The sequence below is a fragment of the Neoarius graeffei genome, chromosome 8, assembly GCF_027579695.1.
Source record: "Neoarius graeffei isolate fNeoGra1 chromosome 8, fNeoGra1.pri, whole genome shotgun sequence".
In the NCBI taxonomy this organism is placed as follows: domain Eukaryota; kingdom Metazoa; phylum Chordata; class Actinopteri; order Siluriformes; family Ariidae; genus Neoarius; species Neoarius graeffei.
This window is the reverse complement of record NC_083576.1, coordinates 73,001,976-73,023,941: the sequence shown is the minus strand read 5'-3', so window position 1 is coordinate 73,023,941 and position 21,966 is coordinate 73,001,976.

Sequence of the window (21,966 nt, the reverse complement as noted above, 5' to 3'; positions counted from 1 at the left end):
CCCCACTATAATATCACTTGGTCCTGACATTCAGGGAAATAAACGCATGCAACTTAGGAACAGTCCTGGAAGTTTTTTTCCAAGTAGTAGCACATTATTCCGGGTCATACTGTACAGCTTGGAGTTCAAAACAACCCATGCACACACTCCGATGGTTGATAAAATACAGATAGGTCACAGATTATCTCATCTCATTATCTTTAGCCGCTTTATCCTGTTCTACAGGGTCGCAGGCAAGCTGGAGCCTATCCCAGCTGACTACGGGCGAAAGGCGGGGTACACCCTGGACAAGTCGCCAGGTCATCACAGGGCTGACGCATTGACACAGACAACCATTCACACCTACGGTCAATTTAGAGTCACCAGTTAACCTAACCTGCATGTCTTTGGACTGTGGGGGAAACCGGAGCACCCGGAGGAAACCCACGCGGACACGGGGAGAACATGCAAACTCCGCACAGAAAGGCCCTCGCCGGCCATGGGGCTCGAACCCGGACCTTCTTGCTGTGAGGCGACAGCGCTAACCACTACACTACCGTGCCACCGTCACAGATTATAGAAATATAATAAAAAAGGATACAAAATACAGAGTGGTTACGGATTTTAATACGGATGCATCACGGATGCTAATAATTTACGGATTCGTCACGGACGTTTCGGTATATTACAGATTGGTTACCGATTTCATACAAATGACGCATCACAGATAAAAAAATTAAGAAGTTTAAAACAAAATTTGGACGGGCGCAGTTCATAATTAAAATATCTTACCTGCATTTATATGTTTACTTTATTCATTTACTATTGGTATTTCACAGAAAGTCACATATCCGTGAATAAAAGATCCGTGCATTGTGTTATATTTTTTTATTTTCCGTGAATGCTTATTCCGTGACTTCATGATGCAACACGGATGTACAAAGATGCTCATACTACACGTGCTCAGACAACATCACATGTAAACAATTACAGTGGTACCTGAAAGTTTGTGAACCCTTTAGAATTTTCTATATTCCTGCCTAAATATGACCAAAAACATCATCAGATTTTCACACAAGTCCTAAAAGTAGATAAAGAGAACCCAGTTAAACAAATGAGACAAAAATATTATACTTGGTCATTTATTTATTGAGGAAAATGATCCAATATTACATATCTGTGAGTGGCAAAAGTATGTGAACCTCTAGGATTAGCAGTTCATTTGAAGGTGAAATTAGAGTCAGGTGTTTTCAATCAATGGGATGACAATCAGGTGTGAGTGGGCACCCTGTTTTATTTAAAGAACAGGGATCTATCAAAGTCTGATCTTCACAACACATGTTTGTGGAAGTGTATCATGGCACGAACAAAGGAGATTTCTGAGGACCTCAGAAAAAGCGTTGTTGATGCTCATCGGGCTGGAAAAGGTTACAAAACCATCTCTAAAGAGTTTGGACTCCACCAATCCACAGTCAGACAGATTGTGTACAAATGGAGGAAATTCAAGACCATTGTTCCCCTCCCCAGGAGTAGTCGACCAACAAAGATCACTCCAAGAGCAAAGCGTGTAATAGTCGGCGAGGTCACAAAGGACCCCAGGGTAACACATTGGCTAATGTTAATGTTCATGAGTCCACCATCAGGAGAACACCGAACAACAATGGTGTGCATGGCAGGGTTGCAAAGAGAAAGCCACTGCTCTCCAAAAAGAACATTGCTGCTCGTCTGCAGTTTGCTAAAGATCATGTGGACAAGCCAGAAGGCTATAGGAAAAATTTTTTGTGGACAGATGAGACCAAAATAGAACTTTTTGGTTGAAATGAGAAGCGTTATGTTTGGAGAAAGGAAAACACTGCATTCCAGCATAAGAACCTTATCCCATCTGTGAAGCATGGTGGTGGTAGTAGTATCATGGTTCGGGCCTGTTTTTCTGCATCTGGGCCAGGACGGCTTGCCATCATTCAGTGCATTTACATGCACATCCAAATCGAGCTACTGTCAGTAATCGAGCTAAGGGTCCCAGCAGGGGTGCCAGAGGAATCCAATCCTACATGCACACAAGGAAATCGAGCTATTGTGTGAGGTACATTGTGCACCCGAGCCACAGGTGGCGCTACACACCCCATCGTGTTGGTACACTTCCGGTTGTCGTCATGAAGAAGAGCTATTCAAGAGTATAAACAAAGTTATCAGTTCCGTGTTCACAAGAAGAACGATGACGAGGACAGCAACATCGATATATATATATATATATATATATATATATATATATATATATATATATATATATATATATATTCAACTCCTTAAGCTGAATGAGCATGAACTCTACGTATCTCCTCATTGCTCCAGAAGTGCACGTTTCTACTACTGTTGTCATGCCGACCGAGGCTGTTGTGTTTCCCGTTTGTGGTCTCGTCACTCGTCACTTCCAGAAGGGGCAGTGCTGCAGTAAGTAGCTCGACTACGTAGCTCGATAGGGTTTACATGCACTAAGTAGCTCGGCTACAATCGCATAATCTAGGTCGTGTAGCTCGATTACGAAAAATCCAGTTCGGTTCGATTTAAGCCGAGCTAAGGTGTTTCCATGGCATTTAGAACTTCGATTTCAGTCGAGCTACGGAAGAAATTCGATTTTCTCTATATGCATGTAAACGCACTGACTGATGGAACAATGAATTCTAAATTATACCAGCGAATTCTAAAGGAAAATGTCAGGACATCTGTCCATGAACTGAATCTCAAGAGAAGGTGGGTCATGCAGCAAGACAACGACCCTAAACACACCAGTCGTTCTACCAAAGAATGGTTAAAGAAGAATAAAGTTAAATGTTTTGGAATGGCCAAGTCAAAGTCCTGACCTTAATCCAATCGAAATGTTGTGGAAGGACCTGAAGCGAGCAGTTCATGTGAGGAAACCCACCAACATCCCAGAGTTGAAGCTGTTCTGTATGGAGGAACGGGCTAAAATTCCTCCAAGCCGGTGTGCAGGACTGATCAACAGTTACCGGAAATGTTTAGTTGCAGTTATTGCTGCACAACGGGGTCACACCAGATACTGAAAGCAAAGGTTCACATACTTTTGCCACTCACAGATATGTACTATTGGATCATTTTCCTCAATAAATAAATGACCAAGTATAATATTTTTGTTTAACTGGGTTCTCTTTATCTACTTTTAGGACTTGTGTGAAAATCTGATGATGTTAGGTTATATTTATGCAGAAATATAGAAAATTCTAAAGGGCTCACAAACTTTCAAGCACCACTGTACCTGATTGGTCAGATGTTTTATCGGATCAGGTCCAGGCCTGGCGGCACAGTGGTGTAGTGGTTAGCGCTGTCGCCTCACAGCATGAAAGTCCTGGGTTCGAGCCCCGTGGCCGGCGAGGGCCTTTCTGTGCGGAGTTTGCATGTTCTCCCCGTGTCCGCGTGGGTTTCCTCCGGGTGCTCCGGTTTCCCCCACAGTCCAAAGACATGCAGGTTAGGTTAACTGGTGACTCTAAATTGAGCGTAGGTGTGAATGTGAGTGTGAATGGTTGTCTGTGTCTATGTGTCAGCCCTGTGATGACCTGGCGACTTGTCCAGGGTGTACCCCGCCTTTCGCCCGTAGTCAGCTGGGATAGGCTCCAGCTTGCCTGCGACCCTGTAGAAGGATAAAGCGGCTAGAGATAATGAGATGAGATGAGATGAGATGAGATGAGAGGTCCAGGCCTGGAAAAAAAAAAAAATCGCTCCAAAAGCAATCTCACTGATACGGATAAACCCAGGCCTGGGCTATAGGTATCATTATCGGTCTGGTGTGAGAACCAACCATATAAACTGCACGGGACTGATTTATTTATAGTTATCGGTATTGTAGGACCAGGCCTTCACAGTCAACAATTATAATTACTTGTAGGTTAACTTCTACTACTTACAGATTTACTCGATCATTTCTCCATAGTTCCAGGTAACTATTATAAAGCAGTAAGGTGATAAGAATCATTGACTTGTTCAAGTCTATTTCCACCGTTCAGACAGGGAAATTATGCAGCATTCGTAATCTATGAAAAGCTACACTGACAGATTACAGCAACTGGAGCAGAAAACATTATCATTTCTTATTACACAAGGCTGTGAAATGGTTGGGGTTTTTTTTGATTGATCCCTTTCATATCAGGCTTGTGGTTTTCAAATAATGGGTGTAATATAGAGTGATGATATTTTGTTTCGAAAGACATACACACATGGACTGAGCCTTACAAATGAGCTCATTTATCCTGCTGTACGTCTTGTTTATCTTCTCACCGTCAGCATTCATCAGGGTTGCATTTTTGGGGTTTTGTGAAGTGACCCAGTTTAGTGTGATATGTACATTATGTTGGGTGCACAGACCTCTCACCAGCTCATCTTCTCTTCTCTAGTGCTTTTTTTTTTTTAATGAGCCTGTAGTGAATAGGTCAGTGAAAACACTCGCCTGATTGCCTCGGAAAGCTTCACTGACGCTCCCTCTGTCTTGGGTCATGGGTTGTGTCGTTGAGTTTTGCATTAAATGTGAAATAAATCCTGCTCGGTGAGCTCGGTTTGCTGTTCCCGAGCTGGCGCATTAGACGGAGATGTGAAAGTGAGAAGGCAAACATTTGCATTTAACAGTGCTAAGCTTGCAGTAAGCGCACATTTGATGAACAGTGATCGCAAGAACGGTGTGTGCTCTGCACATGTGTCCTTGCACGTGGGAGTAGTGGAGGAGATGTGGTTTACGTAATGCATAGGTTAGCAACCTACACGCCATCCTTTAAAATCGAGCACTTGTTATATACTTAAACACGCTTTGACGAACACACTTAAGATCAGCCTGCGGATGGAGGGTCTTTAATGACATGCATTAAAACGGCTGATGGTTTTCCCACAGCGCGAAGCATCTGTATTCTTAACCCTGCAAATGGACCTAATATAACTTTAATTGTCGTAGTAGAGAGCTCGTGTTTGACATGTTCGCACATCAGTGAGATCCAAGCACTCTGGGATGTAGCCAAACACTGCTATTAGGATATTATCCTGCCTCGAAAGCTCTATTTATAATGAATTTTCAGAAAACAGAGGCCACATTTCACATTTTAATGGCTTTCCCATTATAAGTAAGTATCATACTTAACACATATTACAACCCCGATTCCAAAAAAGTTGGGACAAAGTACAAATTGTAAATAAAAACGGAATGCAATGATGTGGAAGTTTCAAAATTCCATATTTTATTCAGAATAGAACATAGATGACATATCAAATGTTTAAACTGAGAAAATGTATAATTTAAAGAGAAAAATTAGGTGATTTTAAATTTCATGACAACAACACATCTCAAAAAAGTTGGGACAAGGCCATGTTTACCACTGTGAGACATCCCCTTTTCTCTTTACAACAGTCTGTAAACGTCTGGGGACTGAGGAGACAAGTTGCTCAAGTTTAGGGATAGGAATGTTAACCCATTCTTGTCTAATGTAGGATTCTAGTTGCTCAACTGTCTTACGTCTTTTTTGTCGTATCTTCCGTTTTATGATGCGCCAAATGTTTTCTATGGGTGAAAGATCTGGACTGCAGGCTGGCCAGTTCAGTACCCGGACCCTTCTTCTATGCAGCCATGATGCTGTAATTGATGCAGTATGTGGTTTGGCATTGTCATGTTGGAAAATGCAAGGTCTTCCCTGAAAGAGACGTCGTCTGGATGGGAGCATATGTTGCTCTAGAACCTGGATATACCTTTCAGCATTGATGGTGTCTTTCCAGATGTGTAAGCTGCCCATGCCACACGCACTAATGCAACCCCATACCGTCAGAGATGCAGGCTTCTGAACTGAGCGCTGATAACAACTTGGGTCGTCCTTCTCCTCTTTAGTCCGAATGACACGGCGTCCCTGATTTCCATAAAGAACTTCAAATTTTGATTCGTCTGACCACAGAACAGTTTTCCACTTTGCCACAGTCCATTTTAAATGAGCCTTGGCCCAGAGAAGACGTCTGCGCTTCTGGATCATGTTTAGATACGGCTTCTTCTTTGAACTATAGAGTTTTAGCTGGCAACGGTGGAGGGCACGGTGAATTGTGTTCACAGATAATGTTCTCTGGAAATATTCCTGAGCCCATTTTGAGATTTCCAATACAGAAGCATGCCTGTATGTGATGCAGTGCCGTCTAAGGGCCCGAAGATCACGGGCACCCAGCATGGTTTTCCGGCCTTGACCCTTACGCACAGAGGTTCTTCCAGATTCTCTGAATCTTTTGATGATATTATGCACTGTAGATGATGATATGTTCAAACTCTTTGCAATTTTACACTGTCGAACTCCTTTCTGATATTGCTCCACTATTTGTCGGCGCAGAATTAGGGGGATTGGTTATCCTCTTCCCATCTTTACTTCTGAGAGCTGCTGCCACTCCAAGATGCTCTTTTTATACCCAGTCATGTTAATGTCCTATTGCCAATTGACCTAATGAGTTGCAATTTGGTCCTCCAGCTGTTCCTTTTTTGTGCCTTTAACTTTTCCAGCCACTTATTGCCTCTGTCCCAACTTTTTTGAGATGTGTTGCTGTCATGAAATTTCAAATGAGCCAATATTTGGCATGAAATTTCAAAATGTCTCACTTTCGACATTTGATATGTTGTCTATGTTCTATTGTGAATACAATATCAGTTTTTGAGATTTGTAAATTATTGCATTCCATTTTTATTTATCATTTGTACTTTGTCCCAACTTTTTTGGAATCGGGGTTGTACAAGAAATACCTAAAAATTGGAAAAGCAAGGTAGCAGGTAACATGGCAGCCTGACAACTTGATAATCTGGGATTCAATCCTGAGCCTTGATTACTGCCTTTAAGGGTTTTATCTGGGTTCTCAAGCTTCCTTCCAACCCTCCAAAAATGATTGCAGGAGGTGGATTGGCTACTCTAAGTTGGTGTGTGTGCGTGTGTGAGAGATGCTCTGGAATAGAAAGGCATCCCATTCAGGGCATATTTCTTTGATTGAGTTTATTGATTTCTTGCATCCAGTTTAAAGTTTACTGAAGATGAGTGAACAAATGGGTGGCATGGTGGTGTAGTGGTTAGCGCTGTCGCCTCACAGCAAGACGGTCCGGGTTCGAGCCCCGTGGCCGGCGAGGGCCTTTCTGTGCGGAGTTTGCATGTTCTCCCCATGTCCGGGTGCTCCGGTTTCCCCCAAAGACATGCAGGTTAGGTTAACTGGTGACTCTAAATTGACCGTGAGTGTGAATGGTTGTCTGTGTCTATGTGTCAGCCCTGTGATGACCTGGCGACTTGTCCAGGGTGTACCCCGCCTTTCGCCCGTAGTCAGTTGGGATAGGCTCCAGCTTGCCTGCGACCCTGTAGAACAGGATAAAGCGGCTAGAGATAATGAGATGAGATGAGTGAGCAAATGAATGAAAGAATGAATGATACTGTAACAGTCCATTCTAGCTTGCGCTTTTCCAAACCAATATCATTATACCGTATCTTTGCTTTCTTCTCAACCAACTTTCCACATTTTGGGAATTATTTGGTAGGACTACTGTTATTTCATCCATCCATCCATCCATCCATCCATCCATCCATCCATCCATCCATCCATCTTCAGTAAACACTTTATCCTGAAAGGGTCATGTTGGATCTGGAGCCTCCCATACGAAAAAGAACAGTAAAGAACGTATAAGAGTTTACCACTGTCTTAGTAGTAAATCCTTATAAATATAAGGATAAATCCTTATAAGGATTTATAAATAAATATATATGCCATGTATGATTTACTCCTGAAAGTGGCCCATTTTGCATTTTCCTCATACAAATTTTTTATGAAAATCTAGTATGTATGAAGTGAACATTGTGCATGGTTTTTACAGATAATGTGTATGATGAATTACACCGTCTTTGTATGCTTCATGTAATGTTTGTAGTTTTAAATTATATTTTACAGTTTAAAATGTATATGCCTTTTATATGTAAATCCACATATGTTTGTGTTGGATTTACATATAAAAGGCATGTACATTTTAAACTGTAAAATATAATTTAAAACTACAAACATTACATGAAGCATACAAAGACGGTGTAATTCATCATACACATTATCTGTAAAAACCATGCACAATGTTCACTTCATACATACTAGATTTTCATAAAAAATTTGTATGAGGAAAATGCAAAATGGGCCACTTTCAGGAGTAAATCATACGTGGCATATATATTTATTTATAAATCCTTATAAGGATTTATCCTTATATTTATAAGGATTTACTACTAAGACAGTGGTAAATTCTTATAAGTTCTTTACTGTTCTTTTTCGTATGGGCGGTTCAAGTGGTGGGGGGCAGAGGGGCTGGGGGGCCGGTCAAAGGGGGGTGGCGGGCCGGAGTCGGCCCGCGGGCCATAGTTTGATGACCCCTGGTGTAGATTGTACCTTGGCGGACAGAAATGGACTCCGACTGTATCCCCATTTCTGACAGTGTGGGCATGATGAAAGAATACACCCTGGATGAGGTGCAGTCCATTACTGGGTTCCATTAACACACATTCACACACTCATTCACATCTGGGGTCAGTTTAGCATCGCAAATCCACCTACTGATGTGTTTATTGGGAGATGGAGTGAACCCATAGAGCCACAAGGAAACTCATGGACAAAGGGAGAACATGCGAAACTCCACAGAAACAGTAACATGAGCTCAGGATTGAACCTGGACCCCTGGAGCTGTGAGATGACAGTGCCACCTGCTTAATTTTAAATTTCACAAGAGCATAAACATGACAGTTGTGCTGATGCCATAGACTGTTTTGACACCATTTGTTGGCTGGGTCGAGATTCAGGGCACAGGATGCTGCCCTTTTAACTGCAGAGCTGTCCTTTCTTTTCAGTTTAAAACTCAAAGGCTAACTAAAATGTGCTTTTCAGAACAATTCAGGTCATAAAAAATGAACAGTTTTGCTACTTGGCTTGGCTTGGCTCGGTTCAGTAGAGTTCAGCTCTGCATATTCAGCTTGTTGTTTATTTGGGCAAATCCAGTTGTCCACATCTGGGTCAGAACACAAGCAGACAACTTCACATAATCGATTTGAAAACAAAAACATGAGCATAGTCAGGAACCAGGATACATGGAAACAAAGAATAAGGCTCAGATTTAGACACAAAAGGCAAGACAAGACTTTGCAATGAGCCAAAGACACAAGAGAGTATAAATAGACAAATGAAGATGAAGACAATACCTGGACACACAGCAGCGACAGGGCAGGGCAGAGACATGACTAGAATCAAAATAAATGCACAATTCCAGACATAAGCACATGACTTAAGCCCGGCGCACACGGGCGATTTTCCGTCGCTTGGTCGTGCAACTTTTTGACGCGAGCGAAAATTTGCTTCGTGTGCCGATATTTGCGACGGCGATTTTTTTCTCGCTTGCAACACATCGCAGGTATCAAGCATGCTTGATATTCTGCGACAAAAAAAAAATCGCCAGTCGCTGACTTGTTGCAGAGATATCGCCGTGTGTGCGTGTCTTTGCGATAACAAAGCGATCACCTCCAAAGGCTAAACCAATCCCCGCTCGTGAAGTAGTCACGTGATTTCCACGTGACTTGCATCCCCCTCCCCAAGTCTCCCACTAGTTGCAGATAGCGCACGCAGCTACCCAAGAGGGGAAAACTTGCGTCCAAAAATCGCAATACGCTTGCGACGAGAAGTCGTCCGTGTGCGCCAGGCTTTAAACTCAGCTCTGGTTGTGCTGTTAAACGTACTGCAGATTAAAAGGGCGAATTTGTGGCAGCTGCTATAAATAATGCACAGGAATAGACAATCACTCATTACCTGCTCGTTCTCTCGAACTCTTAGCTCCTTCCTCAGCCAATGCTCGACCAGACCCTCACTGCCACAACTGCTGTTGATACCATATGCAGTCTATGACTGGCTTTTTTTTCAGGGTTTGATAGTTTAATGAAAATAATCTTTTCAGAAGAAGAAGAAGAAGAAGCCTTTATTTCTCACCCTTACACTCAAGCACAGACATAAGCACAGTGAAATGTCTCCTCTGCATTTAACCCATCTGAAGCAATGAACACACACACACATGCGCACACAAGTGAACAATGAGCACAGACACATACCCAGAGCAGTGGGCAGCTATGCTACAGCGCCTGGGGAGCAGTTGAGGGTTAGGCGCCTTGCTCAAAGGCACTTCAGCTCAACCTCAGCCCATGGCCGCCCCATGTTAACCTAACCGCACGTCTTTGTACTGTAGGGGAAACCAGAGCACCCGGAGGAAACCCACGCAGACACGGGGAGAACATGCAAACTGCACACAGAAAGGCCCCTGTCGGCTGCTGAGCTCGAACCCAGGACCTTCTTGCTGTGAGGCAACAATGCTAACTTTGCTGCCTTCAAGATAATTCTTAATACGGAAGCCATGGCCTAATGGTTTGAGAAGCAGGTTTGGGACCAAAAGGTCACTGGTTTGATTCCCTGGACCATCAGGAATGGTTGAATCGCCTTTGAGCAAGGCCCCTGGCTGCTCTGGGTATGTTTTACATCACTCTGGATAAGCATGTCTGCTAAATACCTCTAATGTAATTGTATTTAAAATATTGACAAGCCTTCCCCTTTCCATCAGCCGTTGTCATGCCCTCTGGTAAAACTCAAACATAAGTTGCGTTTTTGGAAATGGGTAGAGCTGATTTCAGGGCTGGAAAAATGTAAACGCAAGGCTAATTTTTATCAAATTGAACCCTTAAAATGGTAATTTTGTAAATCATCATTTGAAGGACACTTTGACATCGAAACTGTTATTATGAAGAATCTAAAACCAATTTTAAACTTTACGGACTACATCTTTTACTTCTTTAACTTCCATCGGCGGGTGGCACGGTGGTGTAGTGGTTAGCGCTGTTGCCTCACAGCAAGAAGGTCCGGGTTCGAGTCCCATGGCCGGCGAGGGCCTTTCTGTGTGGAGTTTGCCTGTTCTCCCCGTGTCCGCGTGGGTTTCCTCCGGGTGCTCCGGTTTCCCCCACAGTCCAAAGACATGCAGGTTAGGTTAACTGGTGACTCTAAATTGACCGTAGGTGTGAATGGTTTTCTGTGTCTATGTGTCAGCCCTGTGATGACCTGGCGACTTGTCCAGGGTGTACCCCGCCTTTTGCCCGTAGTCAGCTGGGATAGGTTCCAGCTTGCCTGCGACCCTGTAGAAGGATAAAGCGGCTAGAGATAAGGAGATGAGATGAGACCATTTGAAGGACACTTTGACATCGAAACTGTTATTATGAAGAATCTAAAACCAATTTTAAACTTTACGGACTGCATCTTTTACTTCTTTAACTCCCATCGGCGGGCGGCATGGTGGTGTAGTGGTCAGCGCTGTTGCCTCACAGCAAGAAGGTCCGGGTTCGAGCCCCGTGGCCGGCGAGGGCCTTTCTGTGTGGAGTTTGCATGTTCTCCCCATGTCCACGTGGGTTTCCTCCGGGTGCTCCGGTTTCCCCCACAGTCCAAAGACATGCAGGTTAGGTTAACTGGTGACTCTAAATTGACCGTAGGTGTGAGTGTGAATGGTTGTCTGTGTCTATGTGTCAGCCCTGTGATGACCTGGCGACTTGTCCAGGGTGTACCCCACCTTTTGCCCGTAGTCAGCTGGGATAGGCTCCAGCTTGCCTGCGACCCTGTAGAACAGGATAAAGCGGCTAGAGATAATGAGAGATGAGAACTCCCATCGGCAGCTCCGAACCTGTATTCCTCACTCACGGTCTGTCTGTAACTGCGCATCTTTTGCATTACCTTCACTGCAGATACTGAATAAAATGCTTTATGATGAATAACTGAGCAACAATCTGGGACTTGAAGTTAGTTAAATATGCATTTGTGCTCTACCTTTTCATCAGGTTTTATATATTGGACATGCAGTGCATCATGGGTCTGAATTCATAGAAGACGCTCGTTTACATCTGAGCAGCTGATGTAAACTTCATGTTTGTTATAATCAGCCTTTATTATTTGTGAATGCGGCGAATGACTGCGTATGGGTTCCATCATCATGCAGCAGAGTGCAGGGAAATGAGAAAGCCTTAGCAACAGGGAGATGATGCAACTGCTGCTCAGGCTTTTCATACTCTGGGCTTTTTGCCATGCCAAATGGTAAATATTACACACACTCATCACTCACTCACTCACTCACTCACTCACACACATACACACATACACAAAACAGGCCAATGCACAAGTTTCACTGATCCTAAGCTTTTGTGCTGAAAGTTTTATGATATTTTAGACATTCAGCCCAGAAAACCTTCAGGAATGGATTCAGGAATGAGTTGCATTATTCTGTTTGCTTAATAATAAGAACCGAGGACTGAAGTTTTTACAATCTGCGTAACTAATTAATGTCACCATAACCTTTGGGAGACTCGTAGGTGAGATACTGTCGGCATTAGGAAACGTTAGCTTTCCATGTCAGATGGTGTGTCTGCTGTGTGTCTGGACTTACAGTAGTGTAATGTGGTCTCAGAAGCATTGAAGCGAGGGTTTTGAAGCTTAGTACCTGCTGGCATGTCTGAGATGAGCTGTGGGCCATCAGGCATCTGTGCCAGGCAGCGGTGTGTGTCTGCAGTATGATCAGCAGGACCGTGAAAAAGCGTTTCGCACTAATACACACCTCGGTGTGTCCGTCACTACTCAACAGACCCTGTTTCCAGGAATAGTTCCGAGAACTAAAAATACATTTACACAATTAGCTGAAATCGTTCAGCCAAGACATGTTTGTGGTTTGATGTCTGCTCTTACTTTTGCTTTGGAGTTAGGAGTAACGTAGCTAGCAAATAAGTCTGTTTCACCCAAAAGTGGGACTTGCTGGTTTAGGATACAGTGTGGCTTGCTGGAATCTTCAGACATAATGAAAACTTCACCAGCCATCACGGACCATGAGAATTTCTTTAATCTTCAGCATGATATAATGGCTGCTTTGTGATATTAAAATGGAATATTGTTATGATTTCACCCTGAGTTAAGGTAGAACCTGGGTCATCGATATGCAAGACTGATATCTGTCTATCAATAACTTGACGGCAGCACGGTGGTGTAGTGGTTAGCACTGTCACCTCACAGCAAGAAGGTTCTGGGTTTGAACCCAGCGGCTGACGAGGGCCTTTCTGTGTGGAGTTTGCATGTTCTCCCCATGTCTGCGTGGGTTTCCTTCCACAGTCCAAAGATATGCAGGTTAGGTTAATTGGTGGCTCTAAATTGACCGTGAGTGTGAAAGGTCGTTTGTGTCTCTATGTATGTGTCAGCCCTGCGATGAGCTGGTGACTTGTCCAGGGTGTACCCTGCCTCTCGCCCATGGTCAGCTGGGATAGGCTCCAGCTTGCCCCGCGACCCCGCACGGGATAAGTTGTTACATACACAAGAACAATAACTTGATAATGAAAGTGTTAGGACTAAACAATGCTTTCACTGAACAAAGGTCTCATCAATGGCACAGTGGTGGAGCTCCATACTTAAGAGAATATGCTAATGCTTCGACATGCTTTTTGATGGCTCTTGCACTCGTACTCGAATGATGTATATATAATCTGTAGGTGTTAAAGAAGGCAACTGGACTTGCTTGAAATCCTTGAAGACATTTCACCTCTCATCTAAAAGGCTTCTTCTGTTCTGTCTGATTAGTGGGGAGTTCCAGGTGTTTATCCTCTAGAGGATCAAAAGCAACCCTAAGGCGAGTCGTTGAGGTCACATGGGTCATTGACTCTCTCAGGCCCTGTCCACACGGCAACGGATTCAGGTGACTCCGATACAATTGCTTATCGTTTAGGCCTGGCGTCCACACGGCACCGGCGTTTTGGGTGCCCAAAACGCAGTCTTTTTGAGAACGGGTTCCAGAGTGGAAAGATCTGGCAACATTGCCGTTGTGAAGTCGTCTGGATGAGTAGAACGGATTTGTTTACGATGACGTCACAACCACATGACTGTGAGTGCTTCACGCCGGGTAGAAGTGTAACGAACTCGATGCGAGTTGTCAACAAATCCTATAACTTGGTTCATGAAACGCGCTTACAAAATATTTTCACTGTGAATATTTATTGTGTAATGGTGCAAAGTGAGAGAGAGAGAGACTCTGCCCTTAGGGCAGAGTCAATCCCGCCAGCAAAAATAGGGAAAAAAAAGGAGCGATCTCACCTCTTCAGATGTGGGTTTAAGTCCTACAATACATTCCTCAAAAAGGGCGTAGAAGAAATTAATCCATCAACGTGTATCATTCAATTTATTCCGGACCATTAAAGACGCCACCTTCCGCGTAGAATCATACGTCATCCTCGTCGCCATATTGGATGGGTCAAAGCGGAGAATAAAGATTCATGTGCTGCGTTTAACTGTACCAACAGGTTTACCGTCCAAACGAGATCACATGGGATTACCTTTCACAGGTGAGAAACAACAAATTAATCCATCAACGTGTATCATTCAATTTATTCCGGACCATTAAAGACGCCGCCTTCCGCGTAGAATCATGTCATCCTCGCCGCCATTTTGGAGAGGTCAAAGCGGAGAATAAAGATTAGCTGCGTTTAACTGTACCAACAGGTTTGCCATCCAAACGAGATCACATGGGATTACCTTTCACAGGTGAGACTGGAAAAATAATTTTCATTGTATTTGGTCATTATAATGTAATTTTACGAACAGATTTTCCTGACTTTGTGGCTAATATGAAGTCTCGCACATAATAGTTTATGCGCATGCGTCCTTAATTCTTCTATTGTTCTGTTGTCTCCGAAGGGACCGTCTTACAGCGCCCCTAGAGGTGTGGCATGTGTATTGCATCGTTTTCAGCAAGCGTTGCGTTGCCATATGGACCTGATATTTTACTGATTGTTGCCCATTTGGACGCGATATATTTTTAAATAACATCTCGTTGCCGTTGTCGTGTGGATGTAGCCTCAGTCATCCTGTACGTGTTAGGGTCACTGGAGGCCAGGTGTGAACGGTGTTAGCAGCCTAGAGGGTCGTTAGGGTGATCTGTGGGTCGTTGGCTCTCTGCCATCATGTGAGTCATTGAAGTCAGCCAAGTCTTGGTGTGGATGTGTATTCAGTTTTTAAGCAGAGAAGACTGGTGGTTTGAGAGAGAAGTTAAAGAAGCCATCTTCGTCAACCTGGAACGACCATAACTGAACAGAGGAGGTGGTCTGAGACACCATTTATCAGCCACCGACAATGCAGTCCTTGGCACACTTCCCAGAAAACTGAATACACATCCACACCAAGACTCAGCTGACTTCAATGACTCGCATGATGGCAGAGAGAGCCAACGACCCACAGATTAACGACCCTCTAGGCTGCTAACACCGTTCACACCCAGCCTCCAGTGACCCTAACACCTACAGGATGACTGAGGCCCTGTCCACACGGCAACGGATTCAGGTGAATCCGATACAATTGTTTATCGTTTCGGCCTGGTGTCCACACGGCACCGGCGTTTTGGGTGCCCCAAAACGCAATCTTTTGAGAACGGGTTCCAGAGTGGAAAGATCTGGCAACGTTGCCGTTGCGAAGTCGTCTGGATGAGTAGAACGGATTTGTTTATGATGACGTCACAACCACATGACTGTAAGTGCTTCACGCCGGGTAGAAGTGTAACGAACTCAATGCGAGTTGTCAACAAATCCTATAACTTGGTTCATGAAACGCGCTTACAAAATATTTTCACTGTGAATATTTATTGTGTAGTGGTGCAAAGTGAGAGAGAGAGAGAGAATAGCCCTTAGGGCAGAGTCAATCCCGCCAGCAAAAATAGGGAAAAAAAGGAGCGATCTCACCTCTTCAGATGTTGGTTTAAGCCCTACAGTACATTCCTCAAAAAGGGCATAGAAGAACAAATTAATCCATCAACGTGTAGCATTCAATTTATTCCGGACCATTAAAGACGCCGCCTTCCGCGTAGAATCATACGTCATCCTTGCCGCCATATTGGATGGGTCAAAGCGGAGAATAAAGATGCCTCATTCATGTGCTGCGTTTAACTGTACCAACAGGTTTGCCGTCCAAACGAGATCACATGGGATTACCTTTCACAGGTGAGACTGGAAAAATACTTTTCATTGTATTTGGTCATTATAACGTAATTTTACAAACAGATTTTTCTGACTTTGTGGCTAATATGAAGTCTCGCACATAATAGTTTATGCGCATGCGTCCTTACTTCTTCTATTGTTCTGGTGTCTCCGAAGGGACCGTCTTACAGCGCCCCTAGAGGTGTGGCATGTGTATTGCATCGTTTTCAGCAAGCGTTGCGTTGCCATATGGACCTGATATTTTACTGATCCATTGCCCATGTGGACGCGATATTTTTTTAAATAACATCTCGTTGCCGTTGTCGTGTGGCTGTAGCCTGAGAGGGTCAACGACCCATGTGACCTCAACGACTCTCCTTAGGGTTGCTTTTGGTCCACTAGAGGATAAATACCTGGAACTCCCTACAATTAGGTATTTGCTTTAGATCAATCAACAATCAGACGTATTCACTTTTTAAGTCTAGAACACTGACGTTAGAGAGGAAAATATACACCACTTATCACCGTTGATACATCAAAAACTAAGTGGAAAAGTGTAAATGAATTTTTTTTGTTAAATTGACACTAGATGAAGTTTGACTTCATATAATACAGACGGAAGTGATGATGGCCACAGAATGAGAGTTTCTTTGCTGAAGAAGTGTTCTAATGAAGTGGAAAGAGGTGCTTTTTGAACAACTCTTTAAAGCGATCATCTAAACTTCGATGTAAATTTTCCATCCTGTGGCTTTCGATAATTGCGGCGACACTATCGAAGGCATGACACACCGTCTTCGGCAAGTAAACGGGCCTGTCTGTGCGTTACAGGCAGATCTAACACACCTTCTGTCTTGTCTTGTGTGTGGTATTCTGTAGATTTAATGCTGCAGATTTGTTCCTTTGCTTCAATATGTGTTGGAGAAAAACGCTGACAGGCTGCAGGCACTGTATAGCAGAATTGCATTTTTTTTTCCCTTCATAAAAAGCTGACGTTACTATATAATAGACCTTCTGCTTGCTGGCAGGTGGTGACACGAGCCTTATGAATTTCTGCACCATTTCCTCGGATGCTACATATTTATGGATTATGTTATAGCTGCTCTTAAAGCTGACCTTACCTGCTATCTGTGAAGAGATAATACACTGGATAGGACTTTAGGATAATAATTATGTACGGAAGGAGGATTTTTCTGAACGTTTGAGGTCTGTTGCCTCCACTGTCCCAAACTGTGTGTGGATTACATAAATCTAAGCGTGGGAAGGTGACTAAGTATGGAGTTTGATATAAAACAAAAGGAAAAAAGCTAAGAAAAATGATAACCCTGAATATAAATCTCAAAAATATACCTTAGGTCAAAGATGAAGCATCTGGGATTCCCAGGTAAAAGTAGACATTTTCAGAGTGGTCAAACAAATAGAAGTGTTTATGATGTACACGAACAGATAGTTTAGTTTGTCTTTTGTTGATGAGTGACGTACCGTATGTTTGCCGTATATATGTTGATTAAAGCAACTACTTGTATGTACTTACTTGATAGTCCAACTTGATAGTTGTATATACTTACTTGAAGCCCAGTACGCTGATGATATTGCATCTTCTCTAACAATGGATCTTCAGATCAATACCAAGAAAACAGAAACTATGATTGTCGGAGAACAAGCTGATTTTTACCTCAGTGGATAGACGTTGACTAAAGTAGATCACTTCAAATATCTTGGCAGCTACTGCAAGTTAGATAAAGAAATTACTGTACATATTCAAGCTGCCTCACGTGCTGTGGGTAGGCTCAGAGACAGAGTCTTCAACTGGAGGGAACCAACAACAGAAACCAAACTTAACGTGTACAACCAGTATGTTAGTCCAGTGATGGTGTATGAAAGTGAGACTTGGGCTTTACACCGCCATCAAATCAAAAATCGAAGAACCAGCCAACAACGGCATCTTGGATCCATTCTCAAGATTAAATGGGATGACTACATTACAAATGATGACATTCTAGAACGTGCTAAGTCTGAAGACATTGAGAACGCACTTATTAGAAACAAACTGCATTGGGTGGGACATGTTGCACCAGTGCTCTAACTAGGCCTTTTCAGCTTATCAGGTCAAGAAGAAACCTTTATTTGTCACATGCACACTTCAAGCACAGTGAAATTCATCCTCTGCATTTAACCCATCTGAAGCAGTGAACACACTACGTAATGTTTCCTTACCGCTACACCCACAATCAGTGGCGGCTCCTGAATTTTTTTTCGGGGGGGCAATTTTCCCCCGTTATGTCTACACGGACCATAAATGTCCACAGGACTGAAGTAAATTGACCTAGGTAGCAAGTCAACTGTTCTACAGAATGTTCTGTAAATAGATTTTGTACTTCAAACTCCATGACCAGCAAGAATTTTACAGACTGTGCAACTTAAGGACAAACAGGAAAGTGCACTTACTGTAACAAAACATTGTAAATAGTTGGCTAACATAACAATAGCGGTTGAATAAATAGATGAGTGGATCTTTAGATCTTGCAATTACTGGTATTTACCAAGGATATTACCAAAGTGCTAACTGTCAGAGCAAAGTGTGGCAAATATAAAAATGCACATTGAAAACATCAAAACTAAGTGAACGGATTCTGTGACTGTGTGTGTGTGTTACGAAGTCAACCAAACCCAGAAAAACACCACGGTGACTGGAGCCCTCAGTTTCGTCTTTGCCTCGTGGAGCTAACTCAAACACTCCACAAAATTTCACGCATTGGGTGAGCCGGTTTAATATGTGCCTGTTCTTGCTCACCGCATCGTTGTGGCGGTGAACTGCTAGCCTGTAGCCCTCATCCGGTTGTGTAGCGATGTTCACTCTCCCAAAAGCCGAAAATTTCAGGCAGCTGCCCATGTGAATCTTTGATGACTCATGTTTTTTTTTTTATTTTCTCCGACAAATGATGCATGTCCGAAACTCCAGTGACCGTCCAAGCAGTGTTGTCCATGGAGCCACCTCCAGGGTGGAAAAGTAAGCAGGTGGAGCAGAAAACCGCTGAGGCGTCCTCACAGCCAGCTCGCCAGGATTTGCGCTGGGACCATGTTGAAGTAAAACCTCGAGTATATGATTTCCCCCCCTTGTCGAAATTTGTTTTATGTTTAGATTTGGTCGAGGGGGGTCCAGCTTGTTTTGTTGCCAATTTAGCTCGATTTGATCGCTGACTAAATGGAACTTCTTTTAAGGACCGCACTGAATTGCTTTCCGCATCCATCTCACCTCAGAAACTGGGCGGATCGAACGCAACTTTGCCGCGCTTCGCAGTGACGTAAGCACGTTAGGGCAAGCCCCCCCGGAACCCATAGAGAGATTGCATTGAAGTGTCAGTCAGGAGAAAAAAAAAATATTAACACGGGACTCCATCAGTGAACTCTTGGGCGATTTTCAGCGTGACTGAAATAGCCCCAAAAGAGGCGGTACTCTAGAAGCAAGACCACCCTGATTGGACAATGATACCCAGAGACAGATTAAAATGGCCTCGAGCAGCGCTGGTGAAAGTTTGTTTTAAAAAAATTAAAAAAAACTTTTTTTTTTTTCGTTTTGGCAGTGCGTCGCCCAATCGCCCTTATGCACCAGCTGCCCTTGCCCACAATATTGGCAACACGCCTGTAAAAGTTGCTGCTGCACTAATAAAAAAAAAACTTGACAATCTTGAAAATGTGGTCTTTTGTTTAATTATCCCCCGCACAAACGAAGTTTGGCAGGGGATATAGAAACGGGTTCCATCCGTCCGGTCACGTTTTCGTATCTTTAAAACTACTGAAGATATCTTCATGAAAATTTGTATACATATCAAGCAACATGTGAACTGCTGCCTTTTGCTATTTTGGATTTTTGAAAAAAAAAAATTTACATAAAAATACATTTTGACTCAAGAGCGATGTTCGTTTCCAGAGCATATATCCAAAACTATTCATGATACAGATTTGAAACTTGGTATACATGTTAACAAGGGGATGTCGATGTGCCTTTTCATACTAAGAAATTTGAGAAATTTAAATTTTTCATGTTTCCATGGAAACAATTTCAGACTTAGTCTCTCAGGTTAGTCTTAGGGGTAGGTTTTGTTTCCGGAGCAGAACTTGAAAACTATGAGTGGTATGGTCTTGAAAGTTGGTATATGTGTTGATTAAGTAATGCATATGTGCCTTTTGATACTAAGAAATGTGAGAAATTTTAATTTTAGCTCACCTGGACCAAAGGTCTGGTGGGCTTACAGTATGTCATGGGCTGCTGAGGTAAATAGGTAGGGTTGGTTTCCTGCAGCAGAACTTGAAAAATGTGACTAATAATATCTTGAAACTTGGTATATAGTTGGTATATAGGGCGGGGGATATAGATGACTCTGTCTTCTTGTTTTCTCTTGTTATCCCCACGAGGTGCCGCCATGCAAATGCTCTACATTTGGACATACTCCAAGTGCTCTCCCTGTCCATGTAAGCGCCCAGTGCATATCTGCCCCAGTAGTTCCGTGTGGAGATCATCACTGATCATGCTAGTCCAGTTTACCTCCTTCCTTATGCTGTGTTCATGGTAAAGTGCCATCCGTGTTAAGAGGCGCTTATGCGCCATACATGTAATACGTGCCAGTCCCCGAGTTAGATCTGGATAGTCCTGTTTTGTAATTGAATGGCTGAAGCTGAAAATAAAGCTGACACTTGCTGAACATCAACTGGTTGTTTTATTCTTATTCCATAAATACTAGTGCATCTCAAAAAATTAGAATACCATGAAAAAGTTCCTTTTTTTCATAATTTAATTCAAAAAGGTAAACTTTCATATATTCTATATTCATTACATGTAAAGTGAAATATTTAAAGCCTTTTTTGTTTTAATTTTGATGATTATGGCTTATAGCTCATGAAAATCAGAAATCCAGTATCTCAAATTATTAGAATATTCCCTAAGATCAATCAAAAAAAGGATTTACAATACAGAAATGTCCAACTTCTGAAAAGTATATTCATTTATACACTCAATACTTGGTTGGGGCTCCTTTACCATGAATTACTGTATCAATGCGGTGTGGCATGGAGGTGATCAGTCTGTGGCACTGCTGAGGTGTTATTGAAGCCCAGGTTGCTTTGATAGTGGCCTTCAGCGTATCTGTATTTTTGGGTCGGGTGTTTCTCATCTTCCTCTTGACAATACCCCATAGATTCTCTATGGGGTTCAGGTCGGGCAAGTTGGCTGGCCAATCAAACACAGTAGTATCATGGTCAGCAAACCATTTGGTAGTAGTTTTGGCACTGTGGGTAGGTGCTAAGTCCTGCTGGAAAAGGAAATCAGCATCTCCAAAAAGCTCGTCAGCAGATGGAAGCACGAAGTGCTCTAAAATCTCCTGGTAGATGGCTTTGTTGACTTTGGACTTGATAAAATACAGTGGACCAACACCAGCAGATGACATGGCACCCCAAATCATCACAGACTGTGGAAACTTCACACTGGGCTTCAAACACCTTGGATTCTGTGCGTCTCCACGCTTCCTTCAGACTCTAGAACCGTGATTTCCAAATTAAATGCAAAATGTACTTTCATCTGAAAAGAGGACTTTGGACCACTGAGCAACAGTCCATTTCTTTCTCTCCTTAGCCCAGATAAGACACTTCTGACATTGTCTCTGGCTCAGGAGTAGCTTGATATTAGGAATGTGAAAGTTGTATCCCCTTTCTTGAAGATGTCTGTTCGTGATGGGTCTTGATACACTGACACCAGCCTCAGTCCACTCCTTGTGAAGCTCTCCCAAGTTCTTGAATCAACTTTTCTTGACAATCCTCTCAAGACTGCGGCCATCCCTGTTGCTTGTGCACCTTTTCCAGCCACCCTTTTCAGCAATGACCTTTTGTGGCTTACCCTCCTTGTGGAGGGCATCAGTGATCATCTTCTGGACAACAGTCAAGTCAGCAG